This window comes from Phocoena sinus, chromosome 9, assembly GCF_008692025.1.
Source record: "Phocoena sinus isolate mPhoSin1 chromosome 9, mPhoSin1.pri, whole genome shotgun sequence".
NCBI lineage: Eukaryota > Metazoa > Chordata > Mammalia > Artiodactyla > Phocoenidae > Phocoena > Phocoena sinus.
In genome coordinates, this window is record NC_045771.1 from 84,251,522 (window position 1) to 84,273,819 (window position 22,298).

The window sequence follows — 22,298 nt, forward strand, 5'->3', positions numbered from 1 at the left end:
CAATGTTCATTGCAGCACTGTTTACAATAGGCAAGACATGAAAGCAAACAAAATGTCCATCGACAAAAGAATGGATAAAGAAGATGTGGTACATATATACAATGGAATATTATTCAGCCATTAAAAACAATGAAATAATGCCATTTGCAGCAACATGGATGGACCTGGAGACGATCAAACTGAGTGAAGTTAAGTCAGATAGAGAAAGACAAATAAGATATCACTTATATGTAGAATCTGAAAAAATGATACAAGTGAACATACTTACAAAACAGGAACAGGCTCACAGACTTGGAAAATAAAGTTACGGTTACCAAAGGGGAAAGGTGGAGGGGAAAGATAGATTGGGAGTCTCGGATTAACATATACACACTACCATATTTAAAATAGATAACCAGCAAGGACCTACTGTATAGCACAGGGAAATCTGCTCAATATTCTATAATAACCTAAATGGGAAAGGAATGTGAAAAAGAATAGATACATGTATATGTATAACTGAATCACTTTGCTGTACACCTGAAACTAACACAAAATTGTTAATCAACTATACTCCAATATAAAATAAAAATTTTAAGAATATAGCATAAATTACAGTTCTATTGACAGAATTGTTTTTTATGTTTTATCAGTGGTGTCAGAGGTTTCCCGATTTTATCAGCCTTATTGAGGTATATTTACATATAAAAACTGTATCCATGTACAGAGTGCAGTTAATTAATTGTGATGATAGATGTACACACTGTAAAACCACTGCCCAAATCAAGATACACATTTCCATCACCTCCAAAAGATTTCTTAAGCCCATTTAGAGTTTATCCCTCCCTCTGCACCCTACCCCAAGCAATCACAGATATGTTTTTGGTCAGTATAGATTAGTTTGTATTTTCTAGATATTTATATAAATGGAATCAAATGGTATGAACGTTTTTGTAACAGGCTTTTCTCAGCACAATGACTTACAGATTCAGACATATTATTACATATATCAGCAGTTTCTTCACTTTTATGCTGAGCATACAAATATTTAGGTAACAGATTAATGTGTTTTGATACTATTTTAAAGGGAATTTTAAAAAATAATGTTTCAATCATTTATAGCTAGTACATAAAGTCCAATTGACTTGTATATATAAATCTACCATGCTCTGACCTTCTAAATTCAGTTAATTCTAGTTGTTGTTTTGTATACTTCTTAGGATTTTCTATATAAACAATCATACCATCAGCAAATAGAGACAATGTTATTTCTATCACTCTAATCCCTATGCCTTTTATTTACTTATTTTTCCTGCTTTATGTCAATGGCTACATCCTCGATTGTAACCTCAAATAGAAGTGGTAGGAGTAGGCATCTATGCCTTCTTTCTGACCTTAGAGGGGAGCGTTAAATATTCACTATTAAATATGATATTAATTGTAGGTTTTTATAGAAACTTTCTATCAGACTGAGAAAGTCCTTTGTCCATTTTTATTACTACTGTACTAAACATTTTTATTATGAATAGATGTTGAATTTTGTCAAATGCTTTTTCTGCATCTATTGATATGACCAGGGATTTTTGTCCTTTATTTTATTAATAAAAGTATTTTATTATCATGAAATAATCCTTTTTATTTCTGGTAGTACCCTTTGTCTTGAAGAATCGTTTTTTTCTGATTTTATTATATCTACTATCAAGTGTATTCTTGGAATTTCGTATCTTTACCCATCTCTACTTTCAACTTACCTACATTTGTATATTGAAAGTGAGTCTTTTGGGGATAGCATATATTTGAGTGCTCGTTTTGTAATCTCTTATGATTATCCATGCCATATATATGGAGTGCTTAGTCCATTAATATTTAATGTAATATTGATATGGTTTGATTTTGTTGTACCATTTTACTGTGCTTTCTTTTTGTCCATTCTAATTTTGTGTTATTCTTTTCTTTCATTTCCTTGAATAGTTATTTTGATTATTTGAATAGTTTCTATATATATTAGTTTTATACATATAGAAACTCTTTGAATAAGGCATACTAATATGTACTGACTTTATACATATAACTGTTTGCATTTTTAATGGCTTCTCTAAAGATATATTATATATCTTTAATTGTTCACAGCCTAATCAGAGTTAACATTGTACCCATTCATGTGAAATATAAAGACCTTGCAATCATCTAGTTCCATATACCTCTTTTGATATCCTTTATGCTAGAATTTTCACATGCATTTAAAAATCTGTAAGAAAATATAGTTTTTGCTTGAAAAGTCATATATTTTAATGTAATAAAGAATAAAGATAGATGTGTATATATAATATATCCATATATTTATCACTCTTTATAGTATTGCAGTAGCTCCTTACTGTTTGAGTTTCCCTCTGCTACCATTAACTTTGACTTGAAGAATATCCTTTAGCATTTCTTGCAGTTCATATCTTCACATAACACTGTCTTTTAGTTTCCTTTTATCTGAAAATATCTCTAATTTGCATACTTTATTGAAGGCTAGTGCCAATTATCTACTACATGTGGAAGTCTGTGTTGCTAGCTGTTTGTTTTTTCATTACTTTAATGATGATATTCCACTGCCTCTGCCTCCCATAGCTTCTGACGAGATGATCACAACCATTTAAAATATTGTTCCCTGTACATCATGTGCCATTTTTCTCTGGATTCTTTCAATATTTTCCTTGTATCTCTGGACTTCTGCAATTTGGATATGATATGCCTAGGCAGAGTACATTCACTGCATTTGTTCTGTATAGATTTTGCTGCATATCTACCACATTTAAATTATTGTATTTCACCAAATTTGGAGCATATTTGGCCATTATTTCTTTAACTTTTTTTGCTCCCACATTTTCTTTTCCACTTTTGGGAATCCCATTACATTCATTCTAGACAATCTGATATTATGTAATATTTTCTGAGGTTCTGCTTGTTTTTTTATTTTAATATAGTTTTCTCTTTGGCCCTCAGCCTGGATAATTTCCATTGAACAATTTTAAACTCTATTTGGTATTTCCTCTGTCAGCACCATTCTGCTATTAATCCCATCGAGTCTGGATAATTTCCAGTGAACAATTTTAAAGTCTATTTGTTCTTTCCTCTGTCAGCTCCAAGCTACTATTAATCCCATCGAGTCTACTTTTTATTTCACATATTTTGTTTCTGTTTCTATAGTTTCCATTTTCTATTTATTATTTTTACTTAGCATTCTTTTTTTTCAAATCTTTATTGGAGTATAATTGCTTTACAATAGTATGTTAGTTTCTGCTTTATAACAAAGTGAATCAGTTATAAATGTACATATATCTGCATATCTCTACCCTCTAGCATCGCCCTCCCAGCCTCTCTATCCCACCCCTCTAGGTGGTCCAAAACATCAAGCTGATATCCCTGTGCTATGCGGCTGCTTCCCACTAGCTATCTATTTTAAATTTCGTAGTGTATATATGTCCATGCCACTCTCTGACTTTGTCCCAGCTTACCCTTCCTCCTCCCTGTGTCCTCAAGTCCATTCTCTACGTCTGTGTCTTTATTTCTCTCCTGCCCCTAGGTTCTTCAAAACCATTTTTTTTTTTAGATTCCATATATATGTGTTAGCATATGGTATTTGTTTCTCTCTTTCTGACTTACTTCATTCTGTATGACAGTCTCTAGATCCATCCACCTCATTACAAATAATTCAATTTCGTTTATTTTTATGGCTGAGTAATATTCCATTATATTACCATTCCAATATATGTGCCACATCTTCTTTATCCATTCATCTGTTGATGGATGCTTAGGTTGCTTCCATGTCCTGGCTATTGTAAAAAGAGCTGCAATGAATATTGTTGTACATGACTCTTTTGAATTATGGTTTTCTCAGGGTATATGCAAAGTAGTGGGATTGCTGGGTCTTATGGTAGTTCTATTTTTAGTTTTGTAAGGAACCTGCATACTGTCCTCCATAGTGGTTGTATCAATTTACATTCCCACCAACAATGCAAGAGGGTTCCATTTCTCCATACCCTCTCCAGGATTTATTGTTTGTATATTTTTTGATGATGGCCATTCTGACTACTATGAGGTGATACCTCATTGTAGTTTTGATTTGCATTTCTCAAATGATTACTGATATTGAGTATCCTTTCATGTGTTTGTTGGCAATCTGTACACCGTCTTTGGAGAAATGTCTGTTTAGGTCTTCTGCCCATTTTTGGATTGGGTTGTTTGTGCTTTTTTTGATATTGACCTGCATGAGCTGTTTGTAAATTTTGGAGATTAATCCTTTGTCAGCTGCTTCATTTGCAAATATTTTCTCCCATTCTGAGGATTGTCTTTTGGTCTTCTTTATGGTTTCCTTTGCTGTGCAAAAGCTTTTAAGTTTCATTAGGTCCCATTTGTTTATCTTTGTTTTTATTGCCATTTCTCTAGGAGGTGGGTCAAGAAGGCTCTTGCTTTGATTTATGTCATAGAGTGTTCTGCCTATGTTTTCCACTAAGAGTTTTATAGTGTCTGGCCTTACATTTAGGTCTTTAATCCATTATGAATTTATTTTTGTGTATGGTGTTAAGAAGTGGTCTAATTACATTCTTTTATATGTAGCAGTCCAGTTTTCCCAGCACCACTTATTGAAGAGGCTGTCTTTTCTCCATTGTATATTCTTGCCTCCTTTATCAATGATAAGGTTACCATATGTGCATGGATTTATCTCTGGGCTTTCTATCCTGTTCCATTGATCTATATTTCTGGTTTTGTGCCAGTACCATACTGTCTTGATTACTGTAGCTTTGTGGTATAGTCTGAAGTCCAGGAGCCTGATTCCTCCAGCTCCATTTTTCTCTCTCAAGATTGCTTTGGCTATTCAGGGTCTTTTGTGTTTCCATATAAATTGTGAAAATTTTTGTTCTAGTTCTGTGAAAAATGCCATTGGTAGTTTGATAGGGATTGCACTGAATCTGTAGATTGCTTTGGGTAGTATAGTCATTTTCACAATGTTGATTCTTCCATTCCAAGAACATGGTATATCTCTCCATCTGTTTGATTCAACTTTAATTTCTTTCATCAGTGTCTTATAATTTTCTGCATACAGGTCTTTTATCTCCTTAGGTAAGTTTATTCCTAGGTATTTTATTCTTTTTGTTGCAGTGGTAAATGGGAGTGTTTCCTTAATTTCTCTTTCAGATTTTTCAATATTAGTGTAAAGGAATGCAAGAGATTCCTGTGCATTAATTTTGTATCCTGCTACTTTGCCAAATTCATTGATTAGCTCTAGTAGTTTTCTGGTAGCATCTTTAGGATTCTCTATGTATAGTATCATGTCATCTGCAACAGTGACAGCTTTACTTCTTCTTTTCCAAATTGGATTCCTTTTATTTCTTTTTCTTCTCTGATTGCTGTGGCTAAAACTTCCAAAACTATGTTGAATAATAGTCGTGAGAGTGGACAACTTTGTCTTGTTCCTGATCTTGAAGAATCCTTGCATTCCTGGGATAAACCCCACTTGATCATGGTGTATGATCCTTTTAATGTGCTGTTGGATTCTGTTTGCTAGTATTGTGTTGAGGACTTTTGCATCTATGTTCATCAGTATTATTGGCCTGTAGTTTTCTTTCTTTATGACCTCTGTGTCTGGTTTTGGTATCAGGGTGATGGTGGCCTCGGGGGATGAGTTTGGGACTGTTCCTCCCTCTGCTATATTTTGGAAGAGTTTGAGAAGGATAGGTGTTAGCTCCTCTCTAAATGTTTGATAGAATTCAACTGTGAAGCCATCTGGTCCTGGGCTTTTGTTTGTTGGAAGATTTTTAATCACAGTCTCAATTTCAGTGCTTGTGATTGGTTTGTTTATATTTTCTATTTCTTCCTGGTTCAGCCTCTGAGGTTGTGCTTTTCTAAGAATGTGTCCATTTCTTCCAGGTTGTCCATTTTATTGGCATATGGTTGGTGGTAGTAATCTCTCATGATCCTTTGTATTTCTGCAGTGTCAGTTATTACTTCTCCTTTTTCATTTCTATTTCTGTTGATTTGAGTCTTCTCCTTTTTCTTGATGAGTCTAGCTAATGATTTGTCAATTTTGTTTATCTTCTCAAAGCACTAGCTTTTGCTTTTATTGATCTTAGCTACTGTTTCCTTCATTTGTTTTTCATTTATTTCTGACTTGATCTTTATGATTTCTTTCTTTCTGCTAACTTTGGGGTTTTTTTGTTCTTCTTTCTCTAATTGCTTTAGGTGTAAGGTTAGGTTGTTTATTTGTGATGTTTTTTGTTTCTTGAGGTAGCATTTTATTGTTATAAACTTCCCCCTTAGAACTGCTTTTGCTGCATCTCATAGGATTTGGGTCATCGTGTTTTCATTGTCATTTGTTTCTAGGTATTTTTTGATTTCCTCTATGATTTCTTCAGTGATCTCTTGGTTATTTAGCAGTGTATTGTTTAGCCCTCATGTGTTTGTATTTTTTTACAGATTTTCTTTCCTGTAATTGGTATCTAGTCTCATAGCATTGTGGTCGGAAAATACTTGATACAATTTCAATTTTCTTAAATTTACTAAGGCTTGATTTGTGTCCCAAGATATGATCTAACCTGGAGAATGTTCCATGAGCACTTGAGGAGAAAGTCTATTCTGTTGTTTTTGGATGAAATGTCCTAAAAATATCAATTAAGTCCATCTTTTTTCATGTATCATTTAAAGTTTGGGTTTCCTTATTTATTTTCATTTTGGATGATTTGTCCAATGGTGAAAATGGGGTGTTAAAGTCCCCTACTCTGATTGTGTTACTGTCAATTTCCCCTTTTATGGATGTTAACATTTGCCTTATGTATTGAGGTGCTCCTATTTTGGGTGCATAAATATTTACCATTGTTATATCTTCTTCTTGGATTGATCCCTTGATCATTATGTAGTGTCCTTCTTTGTCTCTTGTTATAGTCTTTATTTTAAAGTCTAATTTGTCTGATATGAGAATTGCTACTGCAGATTTCTTTTGATTTCCATTTGCATGGAATATATTTTTCCATCCCCTCACTTTCAGTCTGTATGTGTCCATAGGTCTGAAGTGAGTCTCCTGTAGACAGCATATATATGGGTCTTGTTTCTGTATCAATTCAGCCAATCTATACCTTTTGGTTGGAGCATTTAATCCATTTACATTTAAGGTAGTTATCAATATGTATGTACCTGTTACCATTTCTTAATTGTTTTGGGTTTGTTACTGTAGGTCTTTTCCTTCTCTTCTGTTCCCTGCGTAGAGAAGTTCCTGTAGCATTTGTTGTAAAGCTGGTTTGGTGGTACTGAATTTTTTTAGTTTTTGCTTGTCTGTAAAGGTTTTAATTTCTCCGTCAAATCTGAATGAGATCCTTGCTGGGTAGACTAATCTTGGTTCCGTTTCATCACTTTAAATATATTCTGTCACTCTCTTCTGGCTTGCAGAGTTTCTGATGAAAGGTCAGTTGTTAACTTTATGGGGATTCCCTTGTATGTTATTTGTTATTTTTCCCTTGCTGCTTTTAATATTTTTCTGTCTATTTCATTTTTGATAGTTTGATTAATATGTGTCTTGGCATTTTTCTCCTTGGATTTATCCTGTATGGGTCTCTCTGAGTTTCCTGGACTTGATTGACTATTTCCTTTAACATATTCGGGAAGTTTTCAACTATAATCTCTTCACATATTTTTTCAGTCCCTTTCTTTTTCTCTTCTTCTTCTGGGACCACTATAATTCGAATGTTGTTGCGTTTAATGTTGTCCCAGAGGTCTGTGAGACTGTCCTCAGTTCTTTTCAATGTTTTTTCTTTATTCTGCTCTGCAGTAGTTATTTCCACTATTTTATATTCCAGGTCACTTATCCGTTCTTCTGCCTCAGTTATTCTGTTATTGACTCCTTCTAAAGAATTTTTAATTTCAGTTATTGTGTTGCTCATCAGTGCTTGTTTACTCTTTAGTTTTTCTAGGTCCTTGTTAAATGTTTCTTGTACTTTCTCCATTCTATTTCCAGGATTTTGGATCATCTTCAGTATCATTACTCTGAATTCTTTTTCAGGTACACTGCCTACTTCCTCTCCATTTGTTTGTTCTGGTGGGTTTTTACCTTGCTCCTTTATCTGCTGTGTATTTCTCTGTCTTCTCATTTTGCTTAACTTACTGTGTTTGGGGTCTCCTTTTTGCAGACTGCAGCTTCGTAGTTTCCATTGTTTTTGTTGTCTGCCCCCAGTGGGTTGTGTAGGCTTCCTGGTGGAAGGGACTGATGCCTGTGTTCTGGTGGATGAGGCTGAATCTTGTCTTTCTGGTGGGCAGGACCATGTCTGGTGGTGTGTTTTGGGGTGTCTGTGACCTTATTTTGATTTTAAGCAGCCTCTCTGCTAATAAGTGGGGTCGTGTTCCTGTCTTAATAGTTGTTTGGCATAGGGTGTCCAGCATTGTAGCTTGCTGGTCTTTGATTGGAGCTGAGTCTTAACATTGAGATGGAGATCTCTGGGAGAGCTTTCACCATTTGATATTATGTGGAGACGGGAGGTCTCTGGTTGACCAATGTCCTGAACTGGGCTGTCCAATTTCAGAGGCAGAGGTCTGTCACCCAGCCCAAGCACCACAACCCTGTCAGCCACACGGCTCTGAAGAAAAGGGAGAAAAAAGAAAGAAAGAAAGAAAATGCAATACAATAAAGTAATTAAAATAAAAATTAAAAAGTAATTAAAAAAAAGAAAAAGGAGTGCAACCAAACCAAAAAACAAATACACCAATGATAACAAGCAATAAAAATTATACAAAAACAAACAAACAAACAAAACCGGACAGATCGAACCCTAGGACAAATGGTAAAAGCAAACCTATCTAGACAAAAATCACACAAAGAAGCATACACATACAAAAAGTGAAAAAGGAAAAAAAATATATATCTATATATAAAAAAACGGAAGAGAGCAACCAAATCAATAAACAAATCTACTAATGATAATAAACTCTAAATATTAAGATAAACATAAAACCAGAAAAAAATTAGATGCAGACAGCAAACCCCAAGTCTACAATTGCTCTCAAAGTCCTCCACCTCAATTTTGGGATGATTTGTTGTCTATTCAGGTATTCCACAGATGCTTCAGGTTACAGCAAGTTGATGGTGGAGATTTAATCTGCTGCTCCTGAGGCTGCTGGGAGAAATTTCCCTTTCTCTTTGTTCACACAGCTCCTGGGGTTTGGCTTTGGATTTGGCCCTGCCTCTGTGTGTAGTTCGCCTTAGGGCATCTGTTCTTAGTTCAGACAGGACCGGGTTAAAGTAGCAGCTGATTAGGGGACTCTGGCTCACTCAGGCTTGGGGGAGGGAGGGGTACAGAATGCGGGCTGAGCCTGCAGTGGCAGAGGTTGGCGTGACGTTTCAACAGCCTGATGCGTGCTGTTTGTTTTCCCAGGGAAGTTGCCTCTGGATCACGGGACCTTGGCAGTGGTGGGCTGCAGAGGCTCCTGGGAGGGGAGCTGTGGACAGTAACCTGTGCTTGCACACAGGCTTCTTGGTGGCTGCAGCAGCAGCCATAGAGTTTCATGCCCGTCTCTGGTGTCTGTGCTGATAGCAGCGGCTCACGCCCATCTCTGGAGCTTGTTTAGGCGGTGCTCTGAATCCCCCCCCTTTCCTCGTTTACCCTGAAACAATTATCTCTTGCCTCCTAGGCAGTCCCAGGATTTTTCCTGGACTCCCTCCCAGCTAGCTGTGGCACACTAGCCCCCTTCCGGCTGTGTTCATGCCAACCCCAGTTCTCTCCCTGGGATCTGACCTCTGAAGCACGAGCCTCAGCTCCCAGCCCCCACCCGCCCTGGCTGTTGAGCAGACAAGCCTCTCAGGCTGGTGAATGCTGGTTGGCACCGATCCTCTGTGCAGAAATCTCTCTGCTTTGCCCTCTGCACCCCTGTTGCTGCGCTCTCCTCTGTGGCTCAGAAGCTTACCCCCCGCCACCCGCTGTCTCTGCCAGTGAAGGGGCTTCCTAGTGTGTGGAAACTTTTCCTCTTTCACAGCTCCCTCCCAGAGGTGCAGGTCCTTTCCCTATTCTTTGTTTTTTTTTTTTTTTTATTCGTTTTTCTTTTTCCCTACCCAGGTACATGGGGTTTTTTTGCCTTTGGGGAAGTCTGAGGTCTTCTGCCAGCATTCAGTAGGTGTTCTGCAGGAGTTGTTCCACATGTAGATGTATTTCTGATGTATTTGTGGGGAGGAGGGTGATTTCTATGTCTTACTTCTCCACCATCTTGAAGGTCTCTCTCAGCATTTTCTATTTCTATCTAGTATTTTCCTTTTTTTGATTGAAATTTTCTATTTTTTTTCTTTTCTTCCTAGTGTATTTTCCTTTGCCTCACTTGTTATTATCATAAGAGATGCTTTAAAGTCCTTGTTTGACAATTCAACATGAGGGACATCTTAAAACTGACATCTGTTTATTTTCCTTTAAGAAGAATGAATTACAGTTTCTCAGTTCTTCTTATTTAAGTAATTTTGGATTATATTCTGGACATTGTTAGAGTTGTGTTGTTGATGGTCAACATTCTGTTATATTCCTATAAAAGGTGTTCTTCTTTTTAAAGCAAAAGATTACCTTGCTTATGGTCAAATTGTAAACATTTTGTCACCTATTGGAGGCAGCACCTCAAATCTTAGTTTCCTCTTTTTAGCCTTAGTTGAAAGCTGCTTTAAGTCTTTCCCATACTTGCATGATTCAGTGGTTAGCCAGAGATGTGGGGAGAGTTTACACACAGAACTTGGGGATTCCTTCTGTGCCTTGCTCCTTCCCAGGATTCCATCTTCACTTTCTAGGAGTGTGATTGCCCTAGTTTTATCTTCTGTTTCTTTAGGCCAGAAAAATATGTGGGATTTTACCAGACTTCTAACTTCCTTGAGCTACACTGGGATTGCAGGCTGTCTTCAAACTAATGTCATAAAAATGGGAAACCACCCATGCTGTGACCATGTTCCAAGTTTTACATCCTCTTTAAAAAACACACACACAAACTTTTCTCACTTTTATCTTTTTAAAAAGTTTATCCAGATTTAATGTTTGTTATCTTTAAGATGATTCACTCTTTAGAAGATTTTTTTGGCCATATTTGAAGAGGAATTCCTTGGGATAGAAAAATGTAATCCTTTTCTCAGAAGGCAGTAATATCTCTCTTGGATAGATTCCCAAACATATGTTACTGTGTAAAAACATTATCTGAGAGATTAGATACTCATCAAAATAAGATTTCCAAAAAATAGGCATCCCAAAATACAAAGAATTACAAAGAAAAAAGCAGAATTGGGCAAAATCTTAAAAAAGCCTAAGGTATTTTTTTTTCCAATTGGATATATAGCTTGTGATTTTTTTGAACTGGATTTTATTTTGGTTGTTGCCTGTACCCCCTCCAGATGGCACAATATAAATTATCTGTCTTAGAGAAAAGCAAAGAGAGAGGCACTGTCTGAACACGGGGCTCTCGAGAATCTAATGTGCAAACAGAATTTCCTCCTCAATTAAAGTTGCTGCCTCTGAACTCCTTGTAACAAATAACTTAACTTTTTTTTTATATTAGATGCATATCTAATCCTAAGAACTCAATCAACAAGACTGTTTCCTTTCAATTACAAATTATATTTTATGATTGTGAATAAATGAATTTATTCTTGTAAAGTAAAAATCCTCATAGGATATATGTTTAGAATTTTGATCCAAAGCTGAAATTAAAATTTTCATTGATTTTGAGAATCAAGTATGCGTAGGTTACAGATCAAACTGCTTAATGCTCTCTAGAGACTTAAAAATAATTTATTACTTTTAAAACTAGGGAAAATCAATGTCTTTAATATGTTTATATTTTTAACAATGAAAGTCTAGTTGTTGGGTAATACTGACAGTTGGGTATTTTAGGCAATTCATCTTGAATTAGGCATGGTGAGAATGCCAAAAAAGATGTTACCTGAAGTCACATGGAATGATAGCTGACCAAGAATTCCATAGCTGGGCAACTTACAATACAAAAAAATTGGTTTCCATTTGAGATATTATAACAGTGAAAAGTTACCTTGTATTTCTATTCTTTCATTTACTTCACTTACTAAAATAGGTATAAGTATTAATTCATCTCATGATTAATTTTTTTGAGGTTTACTGCCTTGATGAAATTCTAATTTCAGATACTTCTGAGTCATTTAGATAATAAATCCAAATTTTTACTCAATTTTTCATTTAATGAGAGAAAAACCATTCCAAACACTTATAGTAATAAAAGATACTTCAGTGACTGGCCTTCAAAATTATAGAAGTTATCTGTAATATTTTACATATTCCTTTGAAAAGTTGGGTAGTACTGAACCTCCAGGTTTCATTTTTCATAGTAAATATACCAGTCATTAAATTCACTGCTTAATCTTTGTTGATGAAACAGGGCATCATGAGTATGATATATCAAAGCATATAGTTATGTTTTCCAATTCATATTTATAATAGTGAAAGAAATATTGCTGCAGAGGAAACTTTGGGTCTATTTCATTTCTGACTATAGTTTTAAAGGAGGTTTTGTATTAGAACATAATGCAACTTTCTATTTTGAAATCTTTTGACCTAATTTTTATTTTAAACGTTACCAATTATCATCATATTTCATCTGTCTGTGTTAAGGTTCTAGATTTAATTTACTTTTAATGCTTTGGAATTAAAATAATTTTTAAAAACTAATTTTCTATTACATTATATCTGAGAATAATTTGTTTAAAAGACTAATACTAGAAATGGCTTTTGCTTTTACAAAGGATTTTGATCATCAAAACTTACCAGAGCACTAACAGCTAAAAAAAGAAGGGACTTAGATATTGTGAGGAAAACACAATTTATTTTAATTAAATGTCTCACATTTCAAGCTTACTCAGTTCACAAATCTCAGCCAAGGTTTCCTCAATTTTAAATCTATTTATTAATCAAAATGACTTTCTCCATTATTCATTCATTATTTACTTTTATTAACCTTCAGTTTGAAGGTTTATATTTTCATACATATCCTTTGCACCGCAGCCTAGGTTGTGTGTGTTTTGGTGCACATATCATGTATTTTTCCTTCAAACCATTTCTTTGAAAAAAAAAAAATAGAAAGTGTCCTAAAATAGCAAGCCTCTGAACGACTTTTGCAGTCAAGTTTGCCGTTGGGTTTGCTCCACTCAGTGCTCACTAGTCTAACGAGACATGCAGGGCCTGTGCCAGAGAGAAGCACCTGGCCTCAGGCCAGGACACTGCCTATTCAGCCAGTCTCAGTATACCTCTCTGAGACTGAGAATATGCTTAGAAACTGCCAGGATCAGCTGAATGGTAAAATATTTCAGATGTGTTGAAGGAAAACAATAAACCATCAAGATAAACACAACATCATTAGGGTGCTTGATGGGCATCCTCGAATAAGATGTTGAGCTATGAATACTGTGTGTTTATCTTTGCCCACAGGACATAAATCAATTCTGTAATTTGGTGACAAAGTAAAAGAGTATTGTTTTACTCTCCAGCTGGATTCCTGGGGAAAAAATAGTATTATTTCAAAGTGAAAATATTGTATTAAACATATTTCTTTACCAATAACTTAGCTTTCAACATTTAAACTCACACATCGCTATTTTATTCTAGTGTTTGGGTAAAAATGCCAGTAAAAACAGGCTTTCCTTTACCGTCTTCTGAATAACAAACTATCATTTGGAACCCTTTCCTCATAATAAGCCTTGTATGCTATAACAAGAAAATGTTTGGAGACCCAATAAAAGCGAGCATGCTAATTTAGTGCACTGAATACATTCTGGTGTTGAGTCTCAGTGAGTTATTAATGATGAAATGGCGAATAAAGATTTAAAAAAATATTTCAAAAATATATATCTGCTATTATTTTATGAAAAAAAAAGAAAAGAGAAACATCGCAAAATTGTGTATTGCCACAGAATAGATCTTATTGGTATCTCAGAGACGTGAAAACTCTGTGAGGAGTTATATTGAAAATCCACCTGAGGGGATGATATGAAACCACTTCTTCTTATCTTGCAACTTTTAAAATACCATTTGAAAGTTAAACAGAAAAAAGGAGAGTCTTTAAAAAATGCTTTCTAAAGTTATAAAATTTCAGAGTTAAAAATGAGTGGGTCGTAGAGATTTATGTGTGTTTTAACTAACTTCTTACATTTCACATTTATATATACATGACAAAAACATATCAGGGAAGTTAAGGAGCAAGTACACAAAATATATTTGGCAGAACAATGATCATAATCTCAATCTTCTGGTTTTCTATACACCACTATTTATAATGAAGAAAATTTAGATTTTCTTGTTTTCCTCTTTAGAGACTCACACATGAATTTTGTATAATAATTTCAAATAAATAAGAGAAACTGTTTTATGAAGAATATTAAAGCTGGCAAAACATATAAAAGTTGGATAGAGTGTTATGGTTTTCTCGGGATATATGCCCAGGAGTGGGATTGCTGGATCATATGGTAGCTCTATTTTCAGTTTTTTAAGGAACCTCCATACTGTTCTCCATATTGGCTGTACCAGTTTTCATTCCTACAAACAGTGTAGGAGGGTTCCCTTTTCTCCACACCCTCTCTAGCATTTATTGTTTGTACATTTTTTGATGATGGCCATTCTGACCAGTGAGAGGTGACACCTCATTGTAGTTTCGATTTGCATTTCTCTAATAATTGGTGATATTGAGCATCTTTTCATGTGCTTTTTTAACCATCTGTATGTCTTCTTTGGAGAAATGTCTATTTAGATTTTCCACCTATTTCTTTTGATTGGGTTGTTTGTTTTGTTTTTTTGATATTGAGCTTCATGAGCTGTTTGTATATTTTGGAGATTAATCCCTTGTCCGTTGCTTCATTTGCAGATATTTTCTCCCATTCTGAGGGTTGTCATTTCGTTTTGTTTATGGTCTCCTTTGCTGTGCAAAAGCAAGCTGTAATTCAAAAAGACACATGCACCCCAATGTTCATTGCAGCATTGTTTACAATAGTCAGGACATGGAAGCAACCTAAATGTCCAGTTAAAGAGGAATGGATAAAGAAGGTGTGGTACATATATACAATGGAATATTACTCAGCCATAAAAATGTACAAAATAATGCCATTTGCAGGAACATGGATGGACTTGAGATTATCATATTGAGTGATGTAAGTCAGACAGAGAAATACAAATATCATATGATATCACTTAAATGTGGAATCTAAAAAAAGGCCACAAATGAACTTATCTACAAAACAGAAATAGAGTTACAGATGTAGAAAATAAACTTATGGTCACTGGGGGTAAAAGGGGAGGAGGGATAAATTGGAAGATTGGGATTGAGACATACACACTACTATATATAAAATAAATAGGGGCCTACTGATAGCACAGGGAACTCTACTCAATACTCTGTAATGGCCTATATGGAAAAAGAATCTAAAAACGAGTCGATATATGTATATGTATAACAGATTCAATTTGCTGTACACCTGGAAACTAACACAACATTGTAAATCAATTATACTCCAATAAAAATTTAAAAAAATAAAAGAAACATATTGAAAAATAATAAAATACTAAAATTACTCATATTCTAAAATAAAAAAGTTGGACAGAGTATTCCCTGCTCATTTCCTTCTTAAAGATAAGTGCTTAAATGAGAGTGAAACCAATACACAATAATATACGTTAAGATATGTTTGGAGGAGGGACCTTCAAGATGGCAGAGGAGTAAGACGTGGAGATCACCTTCCTCCCCACAATTATATCTGAAATACATCTACATGTGGAACAACTCCTACAGAACACCTACGGAATGCTGGCAGAAGACCTCAGACTTCCCAAAAGGCAAGAAACTCTTCATGAACCTGGGTAGGGCAAAAGAAAAAAGAATAAACAGAGACTAAAGAATAGGGATGGGAAAAAAAAAAAAGAATAGGGATGGGACCTGCACCACTGGGAGGGAGCTGGGAAGGAGGAAAAGTTTCCACACACTAGGAAGACCTTTCACTGGTGGAGACAGGGGGTGGGCGGGGGGGGGGGGGATGTTTGGAGCCACAGAGGAGAGCGCAGCAACAGGGGTGCAGAGGGCAAAGCTGAGAGGTTCCCACACAGAGGATTGGTGCTGACCAGCACTCACCATCCTGACAGGCTTGTCTGCTCACCAGCTGAAGTGGGTGGGGGCTGGGAGCTGAGGCTCGTGCTTCAGAGGTCAGATCCCAGGGAGAGAACTGGGGTTGGCATGAACACAGCCGGAAGGGGGCTAGTGTGCCACAGCTAGCTGGGAGGGAGTCCAGGAAAAAACCTGGGACTGCCTAGGAGGCAAGAGATCATTGTTTCGGGGTGCGCAAGGAGAGAGGATTCAGAGCACCACCCAAACAAGCTCCAGAGGCCAGCATGAGCCACAGCTATCAGCACGGACACCAGAAATGGGCATGAAATGCTACGGCTGCTACTGCAACCACCAAGAAGTTTGTGTGCAAGCACAGGTTACTATTCACGCCTCCCCTCCCGGGAGCCTGTGCAGCCCGCCACTGCCAAGTTCCCGTGATCCAGGGACAATTTCCCTGGGAAAACACACAGTGCACATCAGGCTGGTGCAACATCACGCCAGCCTCAGCCACCACAGGCTCGTCCCACATTGCATACCCCTCCCTCCCTCTGGCCTGAGTGAGCCAGAGCCCCCTAATCAGCTGCTACTATAACCCCGTCCTGTCAGGGCGAGGGAACAGATGCCCTCAGGCAACCTACAGACAGAGGCAGGGCCAAATCCAAAGCTGAAACCCCAGGAGCTGTGTGGACAAGGAAAAGAAAGGGAACCTTCTCCCAGCTCCCTCAGAAGCAGTGGATTAAGTCTCCACAATCAACCTGATGTATCCTGCATCACTGGCATACCTGAATAGACAATAAATCATCCCAAAATTGAGGTGGTGGGCTTTAGGAGCAACTGTAGACTTGGGGTTTGCTTGCTGCATCTAATTTGTTTCTCCTTTTATGTTAAGCTTAGTTTAGTATTTGGAGCTTATTATCATTAGTTGATTTGTTTATTGATTTGGTTGCTCTCTTCCTTTTTATACATATATGTTTTTTTCTTTTTCTTTTTCTCTTTTTGTGAGTGTGCATGTGTACACTTCTTTGTGTGATTTTACCTGTATAGCTCTGCTTTTACCATTTGTCCTAGGGTCCTGTCTATTTCTTTTTTTTTTTTAGAATAGCTTTTAGCACTTATTATCATTAGTGAATTTGCTTTGATTGCTCTCATTTCTTTTTTTGTATTGCTTATTTATTTTTAATAGTATTTTTATTTTATATTTAATAACTTTATCTTATTTTATTTTTTTCTTTCTTTCTTTTTTTTTCTCCCATTTCTTCTAAGCTGTGTGGCTGACAGAGTATTGGTGCTCCGGCCTGGTGTTAGGTCTGAGCCACTGAGGTGGGAGAGCCGAGATCAGGACATTGGACCACCAGACACCTCCCAGCTGCATGGAATATCAAATGGTGAAAGCTCTCCCAGAGATCTCCATCTCAATGCTAAGAACCAGCTCCACTCAATGACCAGCAAGCTACAGTGCTGGACACCCTATGCCAAACAACTAGCAAGACAGGAACACAACCCCACCCATTAGCAGAGAGGCTGTCTAAAATTATAATAAGTTCACAGACACCCCAAAACACAACACTGGACATGGTCCTGCTCACCAGAAAGACAAGATCCAGCCTCACCCACCAGAACACAGGAACTAGTCCAATCCACCAGGAAGCCTACACAATGCACTGAACCAACCTTACCCACTGGGGGCAGACACAAAGAATTACGGGAACTAAGAACCTGCAGGCTGCGAAAAGGAGACCCCAAACATAGTAAGTTAAGCAAAATGAGAAGACAGTGAAATGCACAGCAGATGAAGGGGCAAGGTAAAAACCCACCAGAACAAACAAATGAAGAGGAAGTAGGCAGTGTACCTGAAAAAGAATTCAGAGTAATGATAGTAAAGATGATCCAAAACCCTGGAAATAGATTGGAGAAAATACAAGAAACCTTTGACCGGGACCTAGAAGAACTAAACAGCAAACAAACAAGGATGAACAACACAATAAATGAAATTAAAAATTCTCTAGAAAGAACAATAACAGAATAACTGAGGCAGAAGAACGGATAAGTGACCTGGAATATAAAATAGTGGAAATAACTACCACAGAGCAGAGTAAAGAAAAAAGAGTGAAAAGAATTTAGGACAATCTCAGAGACATCTGGGACAACATTAAATGCACCAACGTTTGAATTATAGGGGTTCCAAAGGAGAAGAGAAAAAAGAAAGGGACTGAGAAAATATTTGAACATATTATAGTTGAAAACTTCCCTAATATGGGAAATGAAATAGTCCATCAAGTCCAGGAAGCACAGAGAATCCCATAAAGGATAAATCCAAGGAGAAACATGCAAAGACACATATTAATCAAACTATCAAAAATTAAATACAAAGAAAACATATTAAAAGTAGCAAGGGAAAAGCAACAAACAACATACAAGGGAATCCCCATAAGTTTAACAGCCGATATTTCAGCAAAAACTCTGCAAGTCAGAAGGGAGTGGCAGGACATATTTATTTTAAAGTGATGAAAGGGAAAAACCTACAATCAAGATTACTCCACCCAGTAAGGGTCTCATTCAGATTCGACAGAGAAATTAGAACCTTTACAGACAAGCAAAAGCTAAGAAAATTCAGCACCACCAAACCAGCTTTACAACAAATGCCAAAGGAATTCTCTAGGCAGGGAACACAAGGAAAAGACCTACAAAAACAAACCCAAAACAATTAAGAAAATGGTAAGGGGAACATACATATCAACAACCACCTTAAATGTAAATGGATTAAATGCTCCAACCAAAAGACAGAGACCAGCTGAATGGATACAAAAACATAGCCATCTATATGCTGTCTACAAGAGACCCACTTCAGACCTAGGGACACATACAGACTGAAAGTGAGGGGATGGAAAAAGATATTCCATGCGAGTGGAAATCAAAAGAAAGCTGCAGTAGCTATTCTCAAACCAGACAAACTAGACTTTAAAATAAAGACTATTACAAGAGACAAAGAAGGACACTACATAATAATCAAGGGATCAATCCAAGAAGAAGATATAACAATTATAAATATTTATGCACCCAACATAGGAGCACCTCAATACATAAGGCAAATACTAACAGCCATAAATGGGGAAATCAACAGTAACACAATAATAGTACGGGACTTTAACACCCTACTTTCACCAAAGGACAGATCATCCAAAATGAAAACAAATAAGGAAACCCAAGCTTTAAATGATACATTAAACAAGATGGACTTAATTGATATCTATAGGATATTCCATCCAAAAACAACACAATACACTTTCTTCTCAAGTGCTCATGGAACATTCTCCAGGATAGATCATATCTTGGGTCACAAACCAAGCCTTGGTAAATTTAAGAAAATTGAATCACATCAAGTATGTTTTCTGACCACAATGCTATGAGACTAGATATCAATTACAGGAAAAACAACCTGTAAAAATATAAACAAATGGAGGCTACACTGGATGCTACTTAATAACCAAGAGATCACTGAAGAAATCAAAGAGGAAATTAAAAAACACCTAGAAACAAATGACAATGAAAACACAACGACCCAAAACCTATGGGATGCAGCAAAAGCAGTTCTAAGGGGGAAGTTTATAACAATAAAATGCTACCTCATGAAACATGAAACATCTCAAATAAACAACCTAACCTTACACCTAAAGCAATTAGAGAAAGAAGAACAAAAAAACCCCAAAGTTAGCAGAAAGAAAGAAATCATAAAGATCAGATCAGAAGTAAATGAAAAAGAAATGAAGAAAACGATGGCAAAGATCAATTAAAGTAAAGCTGGTTCTTTGAGAAAATCAACAAAATTGATAAATCATTAGCCAGACTCATCAAGAAAAAAAGGGAGAGGACTCAACTCCATAGAATTAGAAATGAAAAAGGAGAAATAACAACTGACACTGCAGAAATACAAAGGATCATGAGAGATTGCTATGACCAACTATATGCCAATAAAATGGACAACCTACAAGAAATGGACAAATTCTTAGAAAAGCACAACCTCTGAGACTGAACCAGGAAGAAATAGAAAATATAAACACCGATCAGAAGCATTGAAATTGAGACTGTGATTAAAAATCTTCCAACAAACAAAAGCCCAGGACCAGATGGCTTCACAGTTGAATTCTATCAAACATTTAGAGAGGAGCTAACACCTATCCTTCTCAAACTCTTCCAAAATATAGCAGAGGGAGGAACACTCCCAAATTCATCCCCCGAGGCCACCATCACCCTGATACCAAAACCAGACACAGAGGTCATAAAGAAAGAAAACTACAGGCCAATAATACTGATGAACATAGATGCAAAAGTCCTCAACATAATACTAGCAAACAGAATCCAACAGCACATTAAAAGGATCATACACCATGATCAAGTGGGGTTTATCCCAGGAATGCAAGGATTCTTCAATATATGCAAATCAATCAAGGTGATACACCATATTAACAAACTGAAGGACAGAAACCATACGATCTTCTCAATAGATGCAGAAAAAGCTTTCAACAAAATTCAACACTGATTTATGATAAAAACCCTCCAGAAAGTAGGCATAGAGGGAACTTACCTCAACATAATGAAGGTCATATACAACAAACCTACAGCCAACATTGTTCTCAATGGTGAAAAACTGAAACCATTTCCACTAAGATCAGGAACAAGGCAAGGTGCCCACTCTCACCACTATTATTCAACATAGTTTTGGAAGTTTTAGCCACAGCAATCAGAGAAGAAAAAGGAATAAAAGGAATCCAAATCAAAGAAGAAGTAAAGCTGTCACTGTTTAGAGATGACATGATACTATACATAGAGAATCCTAGAGATGCTACCAGAAAGTTACTAGCACTAATTAATGAATTTGGTAAAGTAGCAGGATACAAAGTTAATGCACAAAAATCTCTTGCATTCCTATATACTAATGTTGAAAAATCTAAAAGAGAAATTTAAGAAACACTCCCATTTACCATTGCACCAAAAGGATAAAATACCTAGGAATAAACTTACCTAAGGAGACAAAAGACCTGTATGCAGTAAACTGTAAGACACTGATGAAAGAAATTAAAGATGAATCAAACAGATGGAGAGATATACCATGTTCTTGGACTGGAAGAATCAACACTGTGAAAATGACTCTACTACTCAAAGCAATCTACAGGGTCAATGCAATCTGTACAAGACTACCAATGGCATTTTTCACAGAACTAGAGCCAAAAATTTCACAATTTGTATGGAAACACAAAAGACCCTGAATAGCCAAAGCAATCTTGAGAGAGAAAAATGGAGCTGGAGGAATCAGGCTCCTGGACTTCAGACTATACTACAAAGCTACAGTAATCAAGACAGTATGGTACTGGCACAAAACCAGAAATATAGATCAATGGAACAGGATAGAAAGCCCAAAGATAAACCCATGCACATATGGTCACCTTATCTTTGATAAAGGAGGCAAGAATATGCAATGGAGAAAAGACAGCCTCTTCAATAAGTGGTGCTGGGAAAACTGGACAGCTACATGTAAAAGAATGAAATTGGACCACTTCTTTACACCATACACAAAAATAAACTCAAAATGGATGAAAGACCTAAATGTAAGGCCAGACACTGTAAAACTCTTAGAGGAAAACATAGACAGAACACTCTATGACATAAATCACAGCAAGATCCTTTTGACCCACCTCCTAGAGTAATGGAAATAAAAACAAAGATAAACAAATGGAACCTAGTGAAACTTAAAAGCTTTTGCACAGCAAAGGAAACCATAAATAAGACAAAAAGACAACCCTCAGAATGGGAGAAAATATTTGCAAATGAAGCAACTGACAAAGGATTAACCTCCAAAATTTACAAGCAGCTTATGCAGCTCAATGTCAAAAAAAAGCAACCCAATCCAAAAATGGACAGAAGACCTAAATAGAGATTTCTCCAAAGAAGATAGATTGCCAACAAATACATGAAAGTGTGCTCAACATCACTAATCATTAGAGAAATGCAAATGAAAACTACAATGAGGTATCACTTCACACCAGTCAGAATGGCCATCATCAAAAAATATACAAATAATAAATGCTGGAGAGGCTTTGGAGGAAGGGAACCCTCTTGCTTTGTTGTTGGGAATGTAAATTGATACAGCCACTATGGAGCATAGTATGCAGGTTCGTTACAAAACTAAAAATGGAACTACCATACGACCAGCAATCCCA